The sequence below is a fragment of the Xenopus laevis genome, chromosome 6L, assembly GCF_017654675.1.
Source record: "Xenopus laevis strain J_2021 chromosome 6L, Xenopus_laevis_v10.1, whole genome shotgun sequence".
NCBI lineage: Eukaryota > Metazoa > Chordata > Amphibia > Anura > Pipidae > Xenopus > Xenopus laevis.
In genome coordinates this window covers 64,045,721-64,067,257 of record NC_054381.1, presented here as the reverse complement: position 1 = coordinate 64,067,257, position 21,537 = coordinate 64,045,721, and the positions used below count along the sequence as shown (strand labels likewise).

At 37.8% G+C, this 21,537-nt stretch overlaps 1 protein-coding gene across 2 annotated transcripts in view; it reads left to right on the top strand.

The window, feature by feature from the left end:
* cobl.L (cordon-bleu WH2 repeat protein L homeolog) overlaps positions 1-21,537 on the top strand; it is a 212,109-nt gene that overhangs the window by 42,862 nt on the left and 147,710 nt on the right.

Below are 21,537 nucleotides of genomic sequence, written 5' to 3'. Positions count from 1 at the left end.
GAACAGTGGAACCTACATCTATAAAAAAAAAAAAGGGGCCATTACATAAGTTAAAGTGATACTGTCATGGGAAAACATGTTTTTTTTCCAAAATCAGTTAATAGTTCTGCTCCAGCAGACTTCTGCACTGAAATCAGTTTCTCAAAAGAGCAAACAGATCTTTTTTTATATTTAATCTTGAAATCTGACATGGAGCTAGACATATTGTCAGTTTCCCAGCTGCCCCCAGCCATGTGACTTGTGCTCTGATAAACTTCAGTCACTCTTTACTGCAAGTTGGAGTGATATCACCCCTCCCTATCCCCCTCAGCAAGCTAAGAAGAGAACAATTGGAAGGTAACCAGATAGCAGCTCCCTAACACAAGGGTGTGTATGAGCTCCAGGCTGAGTTTTTCCCAGGCCCATTTTGGGTCTGGGGGGAGCATTTTGTCTGCAGATTGTTTGGATTTCTGTCAGGAGAATCCTTTTTCCACCTGTTCCTGCTTTTCCACCACAAACTCCTCCTAAAAATGAGGAAGAAGACGGAGGTCATTGCTGATAAAGGAGTAAGGACCCATTTGGGTTCTAAGAAGAAGACTATTGCTCCCAGTTTGGCAGCAGTAGTTGAGAACATTCAAGTGCACAAGGTGGTGGTCATGGCTAAGAGTGACAGCAAAGAAGGAGAAGGTACCTCCACATGCAGTGTTCCATCTGTAATGGAGTCTCCCAAGCAAGCGAATACCCTGGTTGACCAAGCTGAAGTTGCTGTGGAGAGTTGCAGTTCTGCTGCTGAGAGTTGCAGTTCAGAGGCAAGCCAGGAAGCTGCTGCAAGGCATGCTGGAAGCCAAGAATGAAGTGCTGCAGGCTGTGAGGAAGCCATGGAAAGTGCTGAGACTGCATGCTGTGTGGCTATGGAGGTGGCTGAGAAGATGCTGGGAGAGAAGCCCAATCCTGCTGCTGCTGCAATGGCCCAGGTAGGAGCAATGCACCTGTGTGAACATGGGGGAGAGGAGGCAGCTGGAAATGGCGCTGGGAAGCCAGAGACTGTGGGCTGAGCTGGGCCCAATCAGAGCCAAATAATCAGGGCCCTGAGAAACATTAAAGTATTGGAAGCGAAAATGAACATTTTGGAGGGGAGTGTTAGTAACATGGTGGCTGGACTGAGTGCTCTTAAAGGAGAAGGAAAATTGCAGAGGCATTTTATTGTCAATAGATTAGTTGCAATAGTGCAAGCTATAACACTATATTCTGTAGAATGTTTTACCATACCTGAGTAAAAAGCTCTAGAAACTCTCTGTTTGTTTAGGATAGCAGCTGCAGTATTAGCTTGGTAAGACATCAGTTCCTGCCTGAATCTCTCCCCACTCACTTATAGCTGTGTGCTCAGATTACAGCAGAGAAAGGGGGGAAGAGGAGCAAACTGAGCATGCTCTTGCCCAGGGCAAGGAGGTTTAAGATGAAGGCAGGAAGTCTGATACAGAAGCCCATGTGTACACAACAGAAGGAAAGAAATGCAGTGTTTCTTTTGACAGGGGACTCAGAGCAGCACTACTTTGAGGGTTTACTGGTATATTTAGATCGACCTTTCTGATAAGGATTACTTAGTTTTAACCATTCCTTCTCCTTTAAAGGGACTGAGAGATCTAAAGTCGTAAGGAAAATTGTTTTAATGTCTAATGAATTGGAGGAAATTGAGAATAACATTACCAGGGTTCTGGGAGTCATACAGCCCTGGAAAGAGGTTTGCGATAATCGAGAGAGATTCCAGGAAATGAAGGAACTGAAAAAGTTACTTAAAGACTTTTTTTTTTCTAAAGAGACTTTGATTCCTGGGAGTGGCAATGTGGAGCCTTTGTGTGCGGATTCCCAGGCCCCAGAGACTGTTTCAGTGCCCAGAACTAGTGCCAATACTATTGCCAATATAAATGCTGTGAGTGTGGCTGGTGTGAGCATGCCCAGTGCAGTGAGGGTGCCAGTGTGTCAGGTGCAAGTGTGCAGTGTAACATGGCTGCGGGGAGTACTAACATGGCTGCACCCCTGACTAATAAAACTGTATGTGACACTGCAGTAAGAGAGAACTTAGCTGGTAAAAGCTGTGTCACAGAGGGTGCAGGGAATCCTCCTGTAAATAGTGGAAGTAAAGGGGCATCAGTAAGGAGAGGTGTTTGGGATGGAAAGAAACTGTTTATGCAGAATGTCTCTGAGGTGGGTGAGAGTCAGGCAAGTAGGAGGAAGAATGCGGTGAAAATCAAGTGGGTGAAGGAGAGGGGTGAGTTCCCGGGGCTCATGTTTTATCCAGGAATCTTATCAAAGAGTCATTGGGCTTTACCCCTGCAGATGTATTTGGGCTGGTAAGTGTCACTACACTGAGTTTGATCTGAGCTTCAAACTGTCTCAGGGGCTGGATGAGTTCTGGCTTAAATATGAGGGTAAGAGCGAATCCCCAGAGTGTTATCCCCACTGGGACTATCGTAAGTAGATATAAAAGACTTGGAGAATAAAGAGGTTGGGCGAGGAGAGGAGGAATAATAGTTTGGAAAGTGGACCCATGGCCTAAGGTTCTCCGGTGGGCCACTGGCATCCCAGTCCGACACTGTCTGAAATGTTTATATAATTTTCTATAATGTTTTTACTGTTAAACTTTCCTTACACAAAATAGCTCTCTGGTAGATCTAAGAACAGCACTCAATAGTAAAAGACAGATCCCATTGCAACACATTCAGTTACAGTACATTGAGTAGGAGAAACAACAGCCTGCCAGAAAGCAGTTCCATCCTAAAGTGCTGGCTATTTTCTGAAAGCACATGACCAGGCAAAATGACCTGAGGTGGCTGCCTACACTCCAATATTTCAAATAATAAAAAAATACACTTGTTGGTTCAGGAATGACATTTGATTTATCTGCAGTGTAAACAGTGTAATTTAGAAATAAAAACGACATTGTAAAAATCACAACAGAATCCTTTAAGCAGGACTGCTGTCCATGAGTAGGTGCCCAGTGCTCAAAATGTGCTTTAAATCAACTGAAATATGTTACACTGGAGCTCCAGTTTCCATAATATATATATATATATATATATATATATATATATATATATATATATATATATATATATATATATATATATATATATATATATATATATACATATATATATATATACATATATATATATATATATACATATACACCATATAGTCACAATATTTATTACATTAAGCATCACATTTCTAAATTTGGCATTTTTGCTCAGTTTCTTTAGTTTATTGCCTTATGTTGTTAAATGCTCTCCATTTCATTTATAAGGTGTGACACATTCTGATAGGGTTAATAAGAACTGTCAGGTTGTACAGTATTTATGATTGGTCAGCTTAAGCTGGAATTAAACTGCTGACCTCTTGTGCAAAACCTCTTAATACAAGTGTTAGTCTTCTCAAACAAAATGTCACAATCCTTTCAGGTTTATTTACTCTTAAGGAAAGTTAAACACCTGTGATACAGTACTTTTATATTCTTTCACATACAGTTGCACCAGGAGTTAAATAAATATGTTGTGTGTTTTCTTTCCTGGGCTGCGTTTTCTCTTTTGTTTCATATACCTCATAATTCTTTTCATATGAAGCTTTATACCTTGCCTGTAGGTTTTACTTATATGTGCTTTCTTTAAATGTTTAAAATTTTTTTATTTCCACTGCATCATGAAAATGACCATTAAAATGTAACGTAGAACTGACCTTATTAAGCAGCCTATCTCTATAATGTAGGAGCTTTTGAACAATAGTTTATAAGGCCCAAAAATAGGTCTTCATATTGTTTAGGCTTGGTAACCATAACCACTGTAAGGAATGTGAAATTTCTTCCTACCATAATACATTCTAAAAATCATTAATTTTAAACCAAATGTCAGGCCAGTGGCTTTCAGATTTAGAGCCCCCCAAAAAAATAAGTTTACAATTCAATGTACAGAATGTAAAGTGGCTAGAACTGATTTCACAAAATAATTTTTTTAGTGAAGCATTAAAGGGAGGCTTTAAATTCCATGCCATCAGCTTTGGGCAGAACAGGGATTACACTCCTTGTTTTAGGCTGTTTTACTACCTAAAACTATTTACTTAATGCACATAGACACCACTCAAATATGGATGTAGCATAACTCAGGCTATTCTTATTTCATGGAAACTGCTGCTACAACTTATTTGAGAATTATCTCTCCTAGTGTATCAATGTAAATGCGGCCCTAAGCTTATGAATAATAGTTCAGGGCATGTTGACAGGTTGATTTAAAGGGGTTGTTTATCTTTAAACACTTTTTGTCAGTTCAATTGTTTTCAGTTTTCACCAGAAATAAAGACTTTTTTCAATTACTTTCCATCTTTTATTTTTTTTTACCATTTTTTCAAAATCTTAATTTTAAAATGTTATGTTCCTGTCTCTGGTGTTTCAGTCTGGCAGCTCAGTGATTCAGGTGCAGATTCTGAACTGTTACAATTTGCTACATTATTCGATACATTTCTCAGCAGCATTTGTGGAACATTAGCAACTACGAAGAATAATAAATGTATCAACTAATATATCAATGAAGAACAGTTTATAGTGACCCCGTCCCTCCTGCTTCAGAAAGACATACGAAGGTGAAAATTAAACTTTAAACTTCAGTATTAGAAAAACAGTCACAAATGGAAAATAGAAAGTAATTTTAAAAAAGTCTTTATTTCTGGTGAAAACAACTGACCTGAAAAGTGTTGGATGGCGAACAACCCCTTTAAAGTGGCTAGTTCAGTTTTTTAAGTATAAAAATGTTATCCTGTAGTTTTTTGTATTTTTCTGCACCACTCTATATAACTAATCTCATCTTCTCATACACTCCACCTGGGCCATGTGAAGAGCTGGTATATACAAGGTAGTCAGCACAGCCTCCTGGCTTTTTCTTTCTTGTGGTGCAAGTTATCCAGTGGCCACTTTTCCACGGGTATACACTTAGTAGTACAAGACGAAACAGCACCACCTTCTTTTTACAAATTAAAACGCCTTTATTGGAACCCTTTAGGGCATTACAGCAACGTTTCGGGTCACACCTGACCCTTTGTCAAGCTTCAACAGCTTGACAAAGGGTCAGGTGTGACCCGAAACGTTGCTGTAATGCCCTAAAGGGTTCCAATAAAGGCATTTTAATTTCTAAAAAGAAGGTGGTGCTGTTTCGTCTTGTACTACATGTGAAGAGCTGGGTCACATGTAAAACCCTTTCTTACAGATTGCATCACGGTTTTCTGTTGCAACAATAAACCTCTAATGTATACACTTGTTCTCCTCATTTTTGTTTCTGAATGTATCCTCTTCCTATCAGTTTTTAAGTTCTTCTCATACCAACTGATTATTGAAACACCTAGCCCAGTGTTCCCCAACATGTTGTTCACCAATCCCTTGGGTGTTGCTCCCAGAGGCCTCAAAGAAGGTTCTTATTTTTCAATTCTTGGCTTGAAAGCAAACTTTAGTTGCATACAAACTACAGTATGTGTACTTCCAAACAAAGCCTCCTGTAGGCTGCCAGCCCACATAGAAGCTACTAATAGCCAATAACAGCCCCTCTAGCAATGTTTTGCCTGCTTGTGCTTCCCTCAAATTTTATTTACATTTGAATGTGGCTTACGGCTACAAAAGGTTGGGGTGGTTCACCTTTATGTTAAAGAATGGCATATTCTTAGCAACTTTGCAACTGTTTTTCATTATTTTATCATCTTTTCAGCCTTCAAACGGTGGTCACTGTCCCCAGAAGCCAAAACACCATTATTCTGTGAAGATACAACTTAATTGTTATTGTAACTTTTTATAACTTATGTTTCTATTCAGTCCCTCATCTATTCATATTCCAATCTCTAATTCACAACACTGCCTGGTTGCTAGGGTAAATAAGACCCTATCAACCAGACAGTTGCAATACCAAGCTGAACAAAAAGCTTAATAACTGTAAAAAACATAGAAAACAAAGACCAACTGCAAATTGTCTTAGAATGGCACAGCCTACATCATACTAAATGTTAATTTAAAGGTGAACTACCCCTTTAAGTATTTTATTTACACTTTAACTTATATCTATACCCTTTATGCCTTATAAAGCACTGAGTACATTTATAAATAAAAACATACATAGTATATAGGTGTATATGTTAATGGCCTAAACCTGTAATCCCTTTGCAGTCTGTCTGTATGTTCTTAAAAATGGCCCCACCATTTACAGAGTGTTCTGTTGTTTCACATGACACAATTAAGGACTTTTACTGTCCTGTGAGTGCGACTTCTTTTGATGTTTATGCTGAATTGTACTGAGGTTTGCACCCAGGCTCTGAATACTGCATTTTCATGAGTGCCGATAACCCGCCTACTAAATATATATATATATATATATATATATATATATATATATATATATATGAATATCTTGTAAATTATATCCTTATAAACGGTGACTTCTGATGTCATCAGTTATAAACGGTGAGTTCTGATGTCATTTCTGTCACATGACTCACTGAAATTTGTGTATTATAATAAATAAAATACCCCCAGTCATGAAACTCCTCGGTAACTTATAATATCCTTATATTTTACAAGAGGGGGTACTTTATTCACTATATATATATATATATAATATTGGATAGGTGCCGGCACACAAAAAGGTGCAATCTCTCGTGTCTGGGTGCAGTAGTTGGTAGAACCAGATAGAAGAAGTCAGAAGAAGCCGTACTCGCAGGTCTTATGATGCAATAAAAACTTTTACTGTGGGCACAACTAATGTTTTGACTGAAACACCAGCCTTTCTCATATATACATATATAAACAAATAGAGATACATTGTGCTGAACAAACTGATGTATGAAACAACACGTGATTAATATGACATTTAGAGAAATTAGTGGTAATTAATTTACAAATGTTCCCTGGGTGTTAAAGCATACTGTTATGAAAATATAGTATTTTTCCAGGAGGTTGACAATAGGGCCAGAATACCAACTGGTTGCTAGGTAGGTCATAGAGCAGTGTCTGTGTAACTTTGAGAAGCAGGTCATAATCTTCAAAATATGGTAGGTCCTGAAAAGCTGCTATTGTGGGATCCAGTCACTTCTGTATTACTTTTTCTCATAAGGTTTATTATAAACAGAACCCACAAGACCAATGTCTGCCTTGATGAACTTATATCCACCAAGGTTAAACATACCCAGCAGTATCAAACATTCACATATAAAAAAAAAAAAAAAAAAAAATATATATATATATATATATATATATATATATATATATATATATATATATATATATATATATATATATATATATATATATATATATATATATATATATATATATATTTAATAAATACCCAATAAACACCCTAACTTAAAGACCATCAGACCCAAAAATGTTATTCACAATTAGGAGGACATTCAGTAACAGAACTAGCTATCTACTGAATAGCATTAGTGCAACTACTCTGACTGTGTGTGTACTGTACTTAATTTGATTGCTCCCTATGTGTTAATGAAAACTTTCTCCTTCAGAAGTAGCCAGGACCTGTGCAGTTTTCAATGAACAGGACCATTAGCCCGGGGTCTTAGGTAAACACTTATAATCACTGAGTGGTACCTAACATTTGGAACTCACCCCATGTCTCCCCTTCTCCTTTAGGGCCCTGTCAGACAGGACACATTTGAGTATTTTCTTAAATAAGATACTGTTACTGAGTTGTGAGTTCATTCGAGTTCATTCGAGTTCATTCGAGGTATAAAACTCTTACACTCGACCTTTGATAAATAACCCCCTAGATGTGGCAATCCTGAATTGGCTAAAAATGCAGAAGGAGCCATTTTAGAGTAATTACCCAGGTTTGACCCATGTAATATGTTTTACATGCAGCAATTCCAACTAATATGAAGGAGCAGGTATTGTCAGGTAACTGCCTGCGGAAATGATTTCCTGCGGGGCAATCAAGCGCCCAAGTGTCGGCTCCCTTAAGACTTCAAATGCTGAGATCACCAACCTGGAATGCATGTTTGACTTAATTACCAATCAGAGTGTAAAATAGGTCATTCTTTTGCAGGAACAAACTGGTGAAACTGATAGGTTAGTGTGACCCAGACTATCCAAAACAGTGCACTAAGTTGTTATCTTTAGCTTCATGTTCTGCTATAAAGTTATGATTGATCTAGGAAAGTATTTTGTCTCTTCTTTCTTTAGGACTAGCTTCTTTAACACTTTATTTTTAAAATTATACATTTATCATAACCCTTTACCAGGCAGCTTGAATTCTGGATGAGTAATAAACAGACTCACTTTTACAGAATGTGATGAATAGTGAATAATATTTTTTAGATCTGAATCTATGCTTCCCATGTCTGGCACTACCTTTACATTGTTCATACTAAACTATTTGCAGAGGTACCCTGCAGTATAGGATCTGGATGATCTGTTGTATGTATAAAATGCATTTCATTCAGCAGCTTATTTCACACATCCCTGATCATCTTACTTATTCTGTCTTATTTTCCACTGGCCATTAAAGAAGTAGTTCACCTTTAAATGAACATTTTACATGATGTATCAAGTGATATTCTGAGACAATTTGCAATTGACTTTCATTTTATATTATTTGAGGTTTTCTAGTTAACCTTTTGTTCTGCAGCTCTCCGGTTTGTAATTTCAGCACTGGTTGCGAGGGTCCAAATTACCCTAGCAACCATGCATTGATTTGAATAAGCGATTGCAATATGAATAGGAGAAGGCTTACAGAGCATTTGTTTTTTTAGATAGGGCCACTGACCCCATTTGAAATCTGGAAAGAGTCAGAAGAAGAAGGCAAATTAGGTTTTCATTTTTTATTATTTATAGTTTTTGTTTGTTTAGCTTTTATTCATCAGCTCTCCAATTTCAGCAATGTGGTTGCTATTGTCCAAATTACCCTAGCAACCATGCATTGATTTGAAGAAGAGACTGGAATATGAATACAAGAGGGCCTAAATAAATATATGAATAATAAAAAGTAGCAATAACAATGCATGTTTAGCCTTACAGAGCATTTGTTTTTAGTAACTCCCCATTTGAAAGCTGGAAAGAATCAGAAGGCGGCAAATAATGAAAAACTTAAAAAAATAAATAATGAAGACCAATTGAAAAGTTGCTTAGAATTCTATAACATACTAAAAGTTAACTTACAGATGAAAACCCCCCTGGTTTTGCCTCCAATAAGAATTAATTATATCTTAGTTTGGATCAAGTACAAGACACAGTTTTATTATTACAGAGAAAAAGAATATCATTTTTAAAAATTTGGATTATTTGAATACAGTGGAGTCTAGGGGAAACAGCCTTCCATAATTTGGAGCTTTTAGATAATGGGGTTACGAATAATGGATCCCACACCTGTAATATTAAATAATGGATATTTTTTAATATAGACAACACTGGAAGGTGGAATAATTCAAATACTTTGGATACTGCTATATATGTGTAATCTTTTTTCCCCTCTTTTAAGATTTATTTGAAAAAAGGAAATAAAAATAAAAAAAAAATTAAGAAAAAGGGAAAGGAAAGAAAAAAGTTACAAAAGAAAAATAAATAGTACATGGACTTTAAATATTCAAAAAATATTGATCGTAAATGGTCCCCATTAGTAAGGGACCATTTAAAGAGAATAATTTAATTTGGCATAACTTCAGTCCATAAGTGTGTATGTAGTAGTGTGTTTGTGTAAGTGTCCCAAGGGGACCATATCGCTGAGTGGCCACCCAGAGTGTCCTCCGATCTAGCTGTAAGGTAATGCATATTTTGAATGTGGTATTTGAGAGAGTAGCTTCCTGTGGATACATGGAAGTTTTGCATATGGTACAACAGTGCTACTTCTGGAATAGGAGATATTGTTGTGTTAAATATTTTTGATACCTTCCAGAAAGCTTTCACTATAGTACAATGCCACTAGGCATGCATATAGCCCCCCATTTGTTGACATTCATGAAAACATAAGGGTGAGGCAGAGGGGATGACTGCATGTTTCCGGACAGGGGGTGATGTACCCAGTGGGTGCCCCAGAGAATATTTTTTAAAAAAACATTGGCGCCAGGGCCCCCCTTACAGATTAAAAAAAAATTGGGGCCCCAGAGAATATTTTTTAAAAAAACATTGGTGGCAGGGGCCTATAGAGTATTACAATAATACATTGGTGGGCAGGGGAATTAAAAAAAAATTGGTGTTGAACTTGTGGCTTCAGGACTTCAACTTCGCCGTCTTTCGCCACTTCGGGTCTTTACGCCGCTTCAAGACTTTGGGAGGGGGCCCTGGACGGCAGTCCCGGTGTGCCCCCCCAGACCGAACCCTGCACATAGGGGCAAAAGGGGGGGGCATGTTTGGAAAGGTTCAGTTCAGTCCTGCAGAATCAATGCATTTCAGAGCCTTTTCTAGGTACTTGTCATGAAGATCCATAGTTGGAGCATAGACAATTATATCATCCAAGTAGCATTCTACACCAGGTATGCCATGGAGTATAGAAGACATCAGTCTTTGAAAGCAACTCGGTGCTGAAGCCATTCCATAAGGTACACGCTTGAACCAAAACAAACCATCATGGGTGATAAATGCAGTGAGGTCTCTACTTTCCTCATGCAGTAATACTTGATGATAAGCACTCTGAAGATCCAGAGTAGAAAAGAATTTTGCTCCTTGGAGTTCTGAAAATATTTTCTCTATGTGTGGCAAGGGATGATTATCCATTACAACTGCTTTATTAGGTTCACGGAGATCAACACACAATCGAATACCTCCAGTTTTCTTCATTGTTACAACAATTGGTGAAACCCATTCAGAGGATTCTGATTTTCCAATCACATCTTGCTCTACCAGGTTCTTTAGTTCCTGTGAGACAGTTTCCCTTATAGAGTAGGATAATGCCTCAATTTCTGGCTAACTGGTTTTACATCTGGTCTCAACTTAACTTTGTGTACAAAGTTCTTTGCACAACCTAGTGAAGTGTTGCTTTGTGGTGAAATTTTAGACACTGGCTGTGTGGCAGGCACTGGTGCTGTAGTAATGAGACCATCAACTAGTTTTTGGTTTAATGCAGCAAAGAGATCCCTTCCAAGTATAGCAGTACCCTTATTCACAATGTAAAAGTCACATTTTGCAGTATTTGATTCAAATTGTACAGTCACTGGCAAGCAACCAAGCACAGGGATTGGATCCTTTAAGTAACTGATCAGTTTCAGGGCAGGTGCAACAATCGGATCTTTTGCAAAGTATTTCAAGAAAATATCCGTTGGTAGTATAGAAACAGCTGAACCTGTATCAAGCATCAGGTTAATGGAGTGCCCCTTGTCAGCAGAAGCAGTACTGACACTGACAGTGCATATAAACTTGTCTGGAATAAATGTAAAAGCTTTATCCACATTTAATACTGTGACATTTGTAGTCGTGACTTCATGAATTTAGCAGAACTACGGCAGATATTAGCAAAATGTCCTACTTTTGTGCATTTGCGGCACCGTTTAGCTTTTGCAGGACATGTAACATGATTTGCAGTGTGTTGTGTTGAACCACAGCGAAAGCAGTATTTTCTATTTCTATTTGCTGCATGTATTTGCAGTGTAGGTGAATCCCTTTCCTTAGCACTGTATTTTGCCTGTGACTGTGCATTATTAGGCCACAGTGTTGAATTCACAATCTGTACATTCCTAGCAGTTCCCTGACTGAGAGTTTTAGCCTCTGCCACTGCTGTTTCAATTTGGCTAGCAACTGTAATAGCCTTTGCAAGGGTTAAATCCTGCTCTAGGAACAGTCTCTCTCTCTCTAATGCAGGCGAGTTTGTTTTTTCCACTATTTGGTCTCTTAGCATTTCATCTGTTAGATTCCCAAACTCACAGCTAACAACCAGCTCTCTCAAAGCTGCTACACATTGTTCTGTGGATTCGCCATTACACTGTCCACGTTGGCGGAATTTATATCTTTCAGCAACCACATTTACTCTTGGCACGAAAAAGTTCTTTATAGCAGTAAGTGCAGTTTCTTAAGTCTCATCAGGTAATGGTAATGTATAGAATATACGCTGTCCCTCTGCTCCCAGTCAGTGGATAAGTTAAGCACGCTTTCTAGCAGCAGAAATCTGCCCTTGGTCAGCGGCAATAATGTAATTTTCAAACATACGAATCCAAGCAGTAAAAGGTATGGTAGGCTCACCAGGGTTTGGAAGAAAAGCTGCAGGCTGCTGCTGAGGTAGAAGAGCCATCCTGTCGCCAATCTGTTATGTTTTGGGTAGCCGAGGATGAGAGGGTATAACAGTGCTTTATTAACAGACTCTCATGCAGCCATTACACAAAAGTAACTTTCACTTTTAAGCTGTCCAGGAAGTATGCACATTGACATCTACAGGCCATTTGTATAAGCACCACAGGAAGGAGGATTGATGAGTGGGGGAGACCCTGGGATCACATTTTAGCACATCGTCAGGAGAACAGACGCTCTGGCTGCGTGCGCTCTTCTAAGGAAGAAATGCATACTCGCCTCTACTTATTGATTCAAGAGGCTGCAGTGACACCTCCGTCCGTGCTGCAAATACTTGCCGAGTTGCAATCTCCCCCCTTGCTCGATCCTCCCTCCTTAGCCCTAAGCCCCTCCCTCCTCAGCTCAGCCCCTCCCCTCTAAACCCTCCTCCGTGCTCAAGGCTGAAATGAAAACTCTAGCTCACAAGCTGAACACAGAGCACTGAGGAGGGCTAAGAGGGGAGGGGCTGAGGGCTAAGCCGACACGGACACTCTATATTTGACGCGCAGCGTCATCACACTCCGCCCTGATGTTTGGCGCTAAAACCGTCCCTTTAAATAGACGTCTAAGGAAGTAAACGGCGCTTGGTTATTTTCCTGGTTTTGTGATCCTGAACTTATGAATTATTCTTGATTTGACTCTGCCTGCCCATGGATACTTCTGATTTTCTTCTTGCCTACCGACCTCTGCCTGTCTCCGACTACGTCTAACTTCAGCCTGCCTACCGACCTCTGCCTGTCCTCGACTACGCTTGCTATTTCTCTACAAATCTCCATCTACACCTCAGTAGCCATCGCTGCTTGGACTCTTCGCTTAATAGACTCTGCTGTTCCTGACCGAGTGGTACCTTTAAGCCTCCTTGATATGCCCTGTACATTGTTCATTTGTTAACTTTATGATATTTGTTATGCCAAATGAAATTAAGAATCATTCTTTGAAACATATCATTATTTTTTTTATATATAGGAATTGGAAGGTCTCTACATAAATAAAGAATTTTCGGGAGTATTACTAGACAAGATGCTGCAATGCGGTCAACAAGAGATTTGTAATTTATGCCCATCTGTTAATAAGTTAAACAGTTTTTGATACATAGGTTTATACAGTAGAACCCCCATTTTACAGTTTTCAGAAGACCAGGAAAAAATTATGTAAAATCCAGAAACAAGTAAAATCAGGGAAATGTGTTAAAGTAACTCCTTTTTTTACTGAAAGGATATTAGCACAGGAGTCAATTTTACTTTGAAATACAATATTTACTGTGTTAATAACAAGGGTTAAGCATTGCAGAGTTAATGTTACACTATGAGTTGCATGTGCAAGGCCTCTCTGTCACATTTGCTTTACAACCTAAAGCAAAAAGTGATTGATGCAGGACTGCGTAAGGGGCAGACTAATTTGAATGACCAATTACAGGCAGAACCATGGCAAAATATACTTCTGGTTAGTATTTTAAATCTCTTTATTTCACAAATAATAACATTCATAGAGGGGAAAAAAACGTTTTTGGGTACATCAGGATACAATTTTGATGTAAAATCCGGGAAAACATTACTTAAAATTAGGGAAAGGCAACTATTGAAATGCATTATAAATTGGTGGGATCACAAATAAAAAAATGTAAAATGTGGGAAAACTTAAAATCAGGTTACTTTAAAATAGAGGTTTCATTGTAATTATTTTTATAGAGAGAGGAGTAAGACTGAGTACTGAGTAAGCTTGATACCCAAGCAGTCTATTGACTTCCATCTCCATTGAAATGGAAAATGTAATTCTAGAAGCTTCATTTGCAGTTGTGGGATATAAACTTTACTTTAAGGGCTTCAGTTTTAGACAGATTGACTTTCAGGCCTGAGATTCTGCAGAATTGATCTAGTATTTGAAATATATGTGGGAGCCTTCTCAGTGGTTTTGTGAGTGTTAAGCAGATATCATCTGCATATAAAGTGATTTTATTTAGATAGTTGCCTTTCGTGTATCCTGAAATGTCTGGGGAAGCACGAATGGGCCAAAGGCAAAATTGCCATCACAAATAGCAGTGGCGGTAATGGGAAAACCCCTGGAGAGCGTATTCCCATAAACTGTATGTGTGCAATGGGGTCTGCATATAAAACTCCAAGCACTTCTAGGAAAAGGCCTGTAATGTTATCACTTGGCAAAACAGAAAACAGATTCTGCCAAAGTACAGTATTCTGCATGTCTAGCATAAGAGTGAGTAATGATGACCTGGAGATATTTGCATCAGAGATTATATTGACTATCCTACGGGTGCAGTCTGTGGTTTGAAGTAAGTTTTTTTTCTTTAATGGATAACAGGTGAAGTCCAAAGAGGAAGAGCCACATGCGTTCTCCCTTTATATTAACTTTGGAAATGAAATTGCCATAACACCCTTGGGCCAATAGTCCCTCCCAAATGTCATATCCAAGTATAAAACTACCTAAAAATAACACAATCACATTACAGTTTTGTGACTTGTGTAAAACTACAACTTATATCATTTTTTCCCAGACTATATCCTTAAGATTGACTTTAAAATACAGCAATGCTCTTTTATCATTTGTACATTTCTTTGTGCATTTTCTGTTGTTGTCTAGGCATATTGACCCCATGGGGCAAATTCACTAAGCCCCGAAGCGCCGAACGCTAGCGTTAATTCGCTAGCGTTTGGCATTTTCGTTACTGCGCAAATTCACTAACGAACGCTGCCGTAGTTTCGCTAGTGTTACTTCGCACCCTTACGCCAGGCGAATTTTCTCTAGCGACGTAACTACGCAAATTCACTAACTTGCGCAGTGTACTGAACGCTACCTTTTACGCTAGACTTCCTTCGCTACCTCAGACCTGGCGAAGCGCAATAGAGTAGATAGGGATTGTTTGAAAAAAAGTCAAAATTTTTTCTAAGTCCCAAAAAACGCTGGCGTGTTTTCTACATGATGGGTGATAGGCTGAAAAAGATCGAAATTTTTTTTTGGGGCTCCCCTCCTTCCCCCCTACATTTCCTGACTCATGGCAACTTATCTAGACAGTGGGCACATGTGTAGGGCAAAATAAAATTTATATTTGCTGATTTGAAGGTTTTCTAGGCATTTGTAGTGCTGATACGTATTCCTCCATTGAAATTTGAATTTCGCGCCGTATGCAAATTAGCCTTCGCTAGCGTAACTTCGCTTTACATAGCGAATCAACGCTAGCGCAACTTCGCAACCTTACGCTACCCCTGAGCGCAACTTCGGATTTTAGTGAATTTGCGGAGCGCTGGCGAAACTACGCCTGGCGAAGTGCGGCGAAGCGTGGCGAAGTTTCGCCTGGCGAAACTACGAATGTTAGTGAATTTGCCCCCATGAATGGCTGTATGGTGTTGCAGAGGGATCATGGGTGAAGCCATGATTAACAGAAAGAACCCAATGATCTCTAAAAATGTTAGAAAATGTAATTACATATTGTCAGCACTGACTTATGTGGGCAAATGTTATAAATAGATAGGCCTAGATGAACATATGCATGCAAGTAAATCGGCACGTAACATACATCAATTCATAGCATTATGCTGCATTCGCGTCTGCGATGCTTTTTATTTTGAAGTACGAAACCTGCTTTAGATTCCAGTAGGAGGTTATGAGGTTAATACTACTGCTGCACTGCTTCATTTTTTGTTTCATATTGCTTAGATCTCTTTATACCAAAACTAGGGCAAAAAAGCATGCATTGTTTTCATGTGCGGTAAAGACTATTGTGACGTTTCTGAATGTTACAGCTGCTGACTAAGGAAACAGCTGAGAATGAAAACAAATAGCCGCCCTATTTTATTAAGCTTCCCATTAAGTTAATGTGCTGCATTTCTCCTTAGCTGCTGTTTTCATTACTGATTCCGTTCATGATTTGCTTACAAGGAACCCTTTGTCTTGGATCGGTCATGCTAAATAAATAGATATTCTATGTCCTAGTTATAGACAAATCATGCATTCTCCCACAATCACTATCTGCCAACTCCAAAAGACTTACTTTCTTTTTCAGAATGGCATGTGCACTCCAAATCGCTCAAATAAGTTATTCTTGTTTTTAAAAAAAATGCTTGCAAAACAAATATGTTGTCCTACTTTGTTTCATAAAATTGCAAGAAAATATTTACTTTTTCAAAGCATTTTTAAAGCATGTCATCTTGTATCGGAATTGTTTGCAACAAATGGTTTTCTGAACATTTTTCAATTATTTTGGCATTTGGTTGGCACTATATTTTTATCCTTTTTGTGTTTTTTCCCTGTAAATATCATTGGTATCAAATAACATTTTTAATAGCTGGGCCATGTAGACCAAATGAGCAAACAAAGCATTAGAGAGTCACAATTTTCCAATGCTAACCACTGCTTTCTTGAAATTACTTACTATATTTTCTCCTGATCCAGAAAGCACTAATTTATTTGGTTCAGCGTTAACCACGAATTGTTATTGCTGCATGCCTTTTCTAGATTGTGAAATCTGTGGCACCATAAATTTTACATTTCCATGTTCTACCTGGATCCACGCCACATGATGTCTTATCTGGCAGCATGCATCTTGGCAAGTTTTTGCCAGATACTTTTATTACTGATCTCAGTATATATTTTACAGAAAGAACTTATATATATTGATTGCTAAATGATCTGAGCTATATAACAGCATTTTAATCAATGCCACAAGTAGTACAATAGCCCTATCCATGCATTTATTAAAAGGGTTGTTCCCATTCCAACACTTTTTCCAATTACTTCCTATTTTCTATATGTGAGTGTTTTTCTAATAATGTTATTATTTTCTAATAACTACATTAGTTATATGTATATTACAATTAGAGATGGTTGAATCTGACCCGTTTCGTTTCAAAAAAAATTTGCGAATGCTTAAGATTTGCGGAAATGCATTGGAGTCTATGGGTATCATTTTCGCAGTGAAACTTGGTGAAAATTTTAGCTCATCACTAATTAGATTCTGTGTCATCACTGCTTCACAACATTCAAATTAAGAAAATTGGGATATTGTGGAGGCCTATTTTTCAACAGTCTTATTTTAATGGTTTTAGAGGTTTTTGAAGCCACAAATAAACTCACTATCTCTAAAACCATAGAAAAAAAGAAGAAAAATTGATCAATGCACATTCCCTGGTCCCCTGTCATATCTCTAAAACCACAAATGCCATAAAAGGTATTGAAAGATCCAAACATAAAAAGTATGGATGGAAAAAAAACACTGAATGATACGCTAAAAAAACTTTAAAAACTTTTTAGACAATTCCTAGTGAAAAGAAAAAACGAAAAGTTCAAATTGATTAAAAATAGGGATGCACCGAATCCAGGATTCAGTTCAGGATTCTGCCAGGATTCAGCCTTTTTCAGCAGGATTCGGATTCGGCCGAATCCTTCTGCCCGGCCGAACCATATCCGAATCCCAATTTGCATATGCAAATTAGGGACGGGAGGGAAATTGTGCAACTTTTTCTTGGCAAATTTTTGTGTTAGAGTTTTTATAGTTTTTTAGAGTTTTACAGAAATATAGAAAACCCATGAATTTTTAGAGATTCATAAAAAAATAAATTTAATTTAGGGTCCATGATTTTCCTACCTAAGTCCTAAGTGAGGCTTTAATTCATGGCATGAAATCATCTAATCATTATCTAAATACATTGAAGAAAGTTAAGACTTTATCTAGCTTATGGACTTTTTTGCATAATAGCATGCTCTGGTTAGATTTGGTTATCAAAAAAATTGAATGCACAGCTTTGTGTTATTTTTCTCTTACGTACAGTATAAGGCCAGATATTTTGATGCTTCTGGTCTTTGTGTGCAGACTCATATACAGTATGACATTCTGTTGATCTGCTCCTACCTGTAGAATCAATTATCTTTGAGCCACATATGAAATTATATTTAGTGATTGTTACAACTAGATAACAATTTCAGGTATTAATTTGTCAGGTTTTGTGTTTGCTGAATATATAGTATAACATTTATTTTAGGTTTACTAACACTTACCCACAACATAAAGTTAACTTCTTCAACCTTTTCTAGAATTGAGTAAAGCTAAAGTTGTTTAGATGCAAAGACTTGTTCTTTTAGTGTTTACCTGTAATATTTATCACATTGGTCATCCCTGAATATGTGTAATACATCTGATACAGATGCAGCCACATTGTCTTCTATGATCTAAGTTAAAGTGACCCAGGCCTATACATCCACATGTACAAGTATGTATTTTATTACCCATAGTTCCTATGGTTAGTGGAAACTGTGCTCCACAGTTATAATATGTTTTAAATATTGCACAGTTTCCAAAAATAACCACTTCATAATTAGCATCATGGAATCTCTGTAGTAGCCACTGCAGTTAGATAATGGTTGACCACGTACAATATACTTACTTTATAAGTTTACTTAGAGATATGTAGAAAGAATGTGTCTTTAGTCAGTATGTTTGCTAAAGTTAGTTTAATGAACCTCTGAATGACCATTGAACCTTTCAGTAATCTGACATTCAGGTCAATGGCCTATCTATACATGACTTTTAGATATGGTAAAACACTATGAGTTGGCGTGCCTCCACCCACGATCAGGACAGACTGGGCTGTGATACCCCTCCCTGGGAACTTCACTGATCTGCAGTTACATACACACAGATGAAAGGTTGAGGATTTGTTTGCAAAATCCTAACCAAAATACATACAGCCTGCCAGCAAGGAGCAACTTCATAAAATAATGAAGATGGTGATCTCTGAGCTGCTGAGGGGAATCCCCACTTATGTGGCAGTTTCTAAAGAAGGATTCCCTCTCTGAAAAGAGCACGCTTTGCACTTCAGAGCCCTTAAAAGGACCCCCTTTCCTTCCGCACCCTAAATTGAGTGTGCTTTTCTGTCACTGGAGTTCCCTACTGACCTTGCAACACCTTGTTGCCTCTCTCTCTCCCAGCTTGTCTCTATAGCACTTCGTTCCTGTCAGCTCACAGGGAGACTCCTACCCCTCCTTGTACAGCTTAACCCACAAAAGGAGAGACAAGTATATACATGTAGCTCCCCGGCATATAAAATGTACAATGAACGTAAAAAGAGACAAAAAAAAAGTTTTTGCAGCCACAAATAAATGCATGTTTTTCTTTTTAGTATCTAGAGCTGAAGGCTGGGTCTAATAATATATTATATAAAATATTTACTGTATTATATAAAATATATATTCTGGGTGACTCAGTTTCTTTTTAAAAGGTAACCGTGCAGGTGTATTTCCCACTGCATTAACTATTAGACATTTAGTAACAGCCAATGAAAACTAATAATTCCATATCTCCCAACATTTTGGAAATAGAAAGAGGGAAAACATTTTTGACCACTCCCATTTATGTGGCAACACCCCCCTAATTACCATATTAATTTTACAAAATTTGGCAGGTTATGAAAGTTTGAAGACATTTTTGTGGTTTTTATGTGTTATTACAGTTTTGCTAATGAAGGTAAATTGCCCTTTGAACTGCAAGTCACAGTTTTCCCAAGAGACCTGCTTATCTTAAATTGTTAATTATTTTGTTGCTTATCTAAAATTGATACAAAAGTATCTAAGTGCACCTGCCACATATTCTGGGCTCTCTGCCAAAAGCCAATTAAGTTTTAGAAAAGTTGTATCTTTTTTTGGCTGTTCAGTGCAGGAGATCAAATAGAAAGTCAGGACATTTCAGTAACAACCTGGGACTGTGAGTTGAGCTATCAAAATTGGGACTGTCCCACGAAAAACGTGACATCTCATATACATGTTTATTTACATTGTATTGATAAGTAACTGTGAAGCATATTGTACTAGATACTGTAGGACATCAATCCCCACTTTTTAAAGTAGATAAAGAAAAAAAATATTTGCAAATCATTTTTCCATGGTGTAAATGTAAAGACTACTTAGCACCTAAAAAATGTTTCCTACAACAGAGATGAGAGCTAACAAAGCCAACACTTTTGTTTTATTTTCTCCTCTATGGAGGTACTATTACCTCTGCTTGCAGTTTCAGTTTTAAATAAGCTGTTATTGTGTATGACTTGGTGGGTCAGAAACTACAGTACATTATTACCTCCCTTATAACCCTTTTGAAGAGATCAGGATTTTGTTTTCCTTTCTCTAGGTCAATATATATTGTTTTTTGCAAAAGTTCGATTCACTGGATGTAGTTTATTTTTCTAGACTTAGTTGCTTCACAATGACATGCTAACATAATAGGATGCACATACCTGGAGGTCTGGAAAACTTACAGTCACTTTGCAACATGATTTAAGCTTTAGTGCCTTTAAAAAGTAATGCTGTAGGTAAGGCCTTGGGATATTCTGTTTCCCGCAAAGGATGTGGGAAGATTAGGAAGCCTATAGCTTCAAATGTAATCAATGAAAACCTATTTTAATTTAATTTTAAAAAACCTCTATGAGATATTGTGCTAAATGTTGGAGTTGAACCAAGTCTTAAACAAACGATTTCACCAGTGATACAGTTAGAGGCATATATCAAATAACAAATCAAGGGATCATATTAAACGCTTTGCATACCACATGGCATATAGACCATAGTTTCTATCAGACCTTCTCCTTCCTTGATGAATATTGCTCTACTGGATGTTTTCTCAGAGGTGGTGTGGCATCTTGGAAGAATATTCCAGTACATACCCTCCACTATTAAAATATTCATATCCTGGGAAGCCATTATACCAGCAAAAAACACTTTTGAGTTCTTACTATATAATATTCTTAATTACAGGGCCATGTAACAACTGTCATCTGTATCAAGTATATAGCAAAATAGGAGATAAACAAGAAGTTGTTACCAAGGACAGTATATCATATATATCTTTCTAAAACAAGTCGGGTGGGATCACCTAAATTATATAATTTATTATGCTTTCCACTACTGTCTGTATATAAGCATTTTCCTAGAGAATGCAGGAAGTCATTGCACCTTCTCACACGTTGCTTCATATTAAGAAAATGAGCCATTTTTCATTTACAAAAGTGGTCCCTGATCCTCATAGACTATTGGAGCTTTCTACATCATCGCAAGGGCATTGACAGGTTCAGGAATTCCAGTGTGTGCACCCACAGTGTGATGTCACCTTACAGCCACGTTTTTACTGGGTCTTTTCCGTCTCCTACTGTATTACGTACTGTCTGTGTACAGTCACTTGACCTTCACCAGAAGGGAGATGGAGCTCCTATATATTTTCAGAGGACCAACAATGAGAATAGACCAAGCGCAAGGGTGAAAAGCAAGGG